The sequence below is a fragment of the Triticum aestivum genome, chromosome 2D (assembly GCF_018294505.1).
Source record: "Triticum aestivum cultivar Chinese Spring chromosome 2D, IWGSC CS RefSeq v2.1, whole genome shotgun sequence".
NCBI classification, from domain to species: domain Eukaryota; kingdom Viridiplantae; phylum Streptophyta; class Magnoliopsida; order Poales; family Poaceae; genus Triticum; species Triticum aestivum.
In genome coordinates, this window is record NC_057799.1 from 5,435,309 (window position 1) to 5,439,796 (window position 4,488).

Genomic DNA, 4,488 nt, shown 5'->3' on the forward strand with positions numbered 1-4,488 from the left:
GAATACATAGACAAAACATAGTGTCCCTAGTATGCCTCTACTTGACTAGCTCGATAATCAAAGATGGTTATGTTTCCAGACCATAGACATGTGTTGTCATTTGATAAACGGGATCACATCATTAGAGAATGATGTGATGGACAAGACCCATCCGTTAGCTTAGCATAATGATCGTTTAGTTTATTGCTATTTCTTTCATCATGACTTATACATGTTCCTCTGACTATGATATTATGCAACTCCCGAATACCGGAGGAACACCTTGTGTGCTATCAAACGTCACAACGTAACTGGGTGATTATAAAGATGCTTTACAGATGTCTCCGAAGGTGTTTGTTGGGTTGGCATACATCGAGATTAGGATTTGTCACTCCGTGTATCGGAGATGTATCTCTGGGCCCTCTTGGTAATGCACATCACTATAAGCCTTGCAAGCAATGTGACTAATGAGTTAGTCACGGGATGATGCATTACGCAACGAGTAAAGAGACTTGCCGGTAACAAGATTGAACTAGGTATGATGATACCGCCGATCGAATCTCGGGCAAGTAACATACCGATGACAAAGGGAACAACGTATGTCGTTATGCGGTTTGACCGATAGAGATCTTCGTAGAATATGTAGGGCATCCAGGTTCCTCTATTGGTTATTGACCGAAGATGTGTCTCGGTCATCTCTACATAGTTCTCGAACCCGTAGGGTCCGCATGCTTAACGTTCGATGACGATTTGTATTATGAGTTATGTGATTTGATGTACCGAAGTTTGTTCGGAGTCCCGGATGAGATCACGAACATGACAAGGAGTCTCAAAATGGTCGAGACATAAAGATTCATATATTGAAAGGTTACATTCGGACACCGGAATGGTTCAGGACGTTTCGGATGATTTTCGGAGTACCGGGGGTTACCGGAACCCCCCCCCCCCCGGGAAGTTAATGGGCCACATGAGCCTTAGTGGAGAAGAGAGAGGGCCGTCCAAGAGGTGGCGCGCGCGCCCCCTTGCCAATCCGAATTGGACAATGGGTGGGGGCGGCGCCCCCCTTTCCCTCTCCTACTCCTCGTCTCTTTCCCCCTTTGTTACTCCGGAAAAGGAAGGAGGAGGGGAATCCTACTTGGACTAGGGAGTCCTAGTAGGACTCCCCACACCTGGCGCGCCCCCTTGGGCCGGCCTCCTCCTCCCCCCTCCTTTATATACGTGGGAGGGGGCACCCCAAAGACACACCAAAGTTTCTCTTAGCCGTGTGCGGTGCCCCCCTCCACAGTTACACACCTCGGTCATATCGTCGTAGTGCTTAGGCGAAGCCCTGCGCCGGTAACTTCATCATCACTGTCACCACACCGTCGTGCTGATGGAACTCTCCCTCGGCCTCAACTGGATCAAGAGTTCGAGGGACGTCACCGAGTTGAACGTGTGCTGATCGCGGAGGTGCTGTACGTTCAGTACTTGGATCGGTTGGATCGCGAAGACGTTATACTACATCAACCGCGTTACTAAACGCTTCTGCTTTCGGTCTACGAGGGTACGTGGACACACTCTTCCGTCTCATTGCTATGCATCTCCTAGATAGATCTTGCATGATCGTAGGAATTGTTTTGAATTACTACGTTCCCCAACAGTGGCATCCGAGCCAGGTCTATGCGTAGATGATATGCATGAGTAGAACACAAAGAGTTGTGGGCGATAATAGTCATACTGCATACCACCAATGTCTTACTTTGATTCGGCGGTATTGTTGGATGAAGCGGCCCGGAACGACATTACATGACTGCGTTCATGAGACTGGTTCTACCGACGTGCTTCACACACAGGTGGCTGGCGGGTGTCTGTTTCTCCAACTTTAGTTGAATCGAGTTTGACTACGGCCGGTCCTTGTTGAAGGTTAAAACAGCACACTTGACGAAAAATCGTTGTGGTTTTGATGCGTAGGTAAGAACGGTTCTTGTTAGAAGCCCGTAACAGCCATGCAAAACTTGCAACAACAAAGTAGAGGACGTCTAACTTGTTTTTGCACGGCATGTTGTGATGTGATATGGTCAAGACGTGATGAGATATAAATTGTTGTATGAGATGATCATGTTTTGTTAAAGTTATCGGCAACTGGCAGGAGCCTTATGGTTGTCTCTCTATTGCATAAGATGCAAGCGCCATATAATTGCTTTACTTTATCGCTATGCGATAGCAATAGTTGCAAAAGCAATAGTTGGCGAGATGACCATGTGACGACAGGTTGATAAAGATCAAGATGATGGAGATCATGGTGTCATGCCGGTGACGATGGAGATCATGACGGTACTTTGGAGATGGAGATCAAAGGCACAAGATGATGATGGCCATATCATGTCACATATTTTGATTGCATGTGATGTTTATCTTTTATGCATCTTATTTTTCTTAGTACGACGGTAGCATTATGAGATGATCCCTTACTAAAATTTCAAGGTATAAGTGTTCTCCCTGAGTATGCACCATTGCGACAGTTCTTCGTGCTGAGACACCATGTGATGATCAGGTGTGATAAGCTCTACGTTCACATACAATGTGTGCAAGTCAGTTTTGCACATGCAGAATACTCGGGTTAAACTTGACGAGCCTAGCATATGAAGATATGGCCTCGGAACACAGAGACTGAAAGGTCGAACGTGAATCATATAGTAGATATGATCAACATAGTGATGTTCACCATTGAAAACTACTCCATCTCACGTGATGATCGGACATGGTTTAGTTGAAATGGATCACGTGATCACTTAGATGACTAGAGGGATGTCTATCTAAGTGGGAGTTCTTAAGTAATATGATTAATTGAACTTAAATTTATCATGAACTTAGTCCTGATAGTATTTGCATATCTATGTTGTTGATCAATTGCTCGCGTATAGCTTCCCCATTTTATTTATGATATGTTCCTAGAGAAAACTAAGTTGAAAGTTGATAGTAGCAATGATGCGGACTAGGTCCGTGATCTGAGGATTATCCTCATTGCTGCATAGAAGAATTATGTCCTTGATGCACCGCTAGGTGACAGAACTATTGCAGGAGCAAATGCAGACGTTATGAACGTTTGACAAGCTCGGTATGATGACTACTTGATAGTTTAGTGCATCATGCTTTGCGGCTTAGAACCGGGAATTAAAAAATGTTTTGAAACGCCATGGAGCATATGAGATGTTCCAAGAGTTGAAATTGGTATTCAGACTCATGCCCGAGTCGAGAGGTATGAGACCTATGACAAGTATTTTTGCCTACAAGATGTGGGAGAATAGTTCAACCAGTGAGCATGTGCTCAGAATGTTTGAGTACTACAATCGCTTGAATCAAGTGGGAGTTAATCTTCCAGATAAAATAGTGATTGACAGAGTTCTCTAGTCACTATCACCAAGTTACTGGAACTTCGTGATGAACTATAATATGCAAGGGATGACGAAAACGATTCCCTGAGCTCTTCACGATGCTGAAATCGGTGAAGGTAGAAATCAAGAAAAGCATCAAGTGTTGATGGTTGACAAGACCACTAGTTTCAAGTAAAAGGGCAAGGGAAAGAAAGGAAACTTCAAGAAGAATGACAAGCAAGTTGGCACTCCCATGAAGAAGCCCAAAGCTAGACCCAAGCCTGAAACTGAGTGCTTCTACTACAAAGGAAATGGTCACTAGAAGCGGAACTACCCCAAATACTTGACGGATAAGAAGGATGGCAAAGTGAACAAAAGTATATATGATATACATGTTATTGATGTGTACTTTACTAGTATTCATAGTAGCCCCTGGGTATTTGATACTGGTTCAGTTGCTATGATTAGTAACTTGAAACAGGAGTTATAAAATGAACAGAGACTAGTTCAGGGCAAGGTGACGATGTGTGTTGGAAGTGATTTCAAGGTTGATAAGATCACCATCGCACACTCCCTTTACCTTCGGGATTAGTGTTGAACCTAAAATAAATGTTATTTGGGGTATGATTGGTTTGAGCCCCAGTTAGCCCTACCAAAATTTTGGCATGACCAAAGCAAGGGCATGACCACAATTTTGGCAAGCTATTGGTGTTTGGATTGCAACCATTACAACTTCCAAAATATTGGCATGTTGTCATTTGGATTGTGACCATGATAGCCTTCAAAATTCAAACACTAGTTCTGAAAGTATTTAAACGCACCTATCATACTATAAAATTAAGAAAACATACAAATTTATACTAAGAGTGGGCGTGAAGAAAAAAGTAGCCAATATAATTACAAGAGAGAGAGAGAGAGACAGAGAGAGACGATGCAGTTCAGCAGTTGGAAGTCGCTAATTGTGTGCAGCGTTGCATGCAGATTTTTTTAGTTGATGCTAAACACGCAAAGGCCCACATTTTTTATTCGGTAAAAAGCTTAGCTGATTGTTTAGAAGCCAAATCCTACTGCATGCATGCAGGGCCCACCAATCCACAACCGAAGTCACCACGCCAATTTTTTGGCGAAGCATTCCGGCGCCTGCGTCTCGCCCATA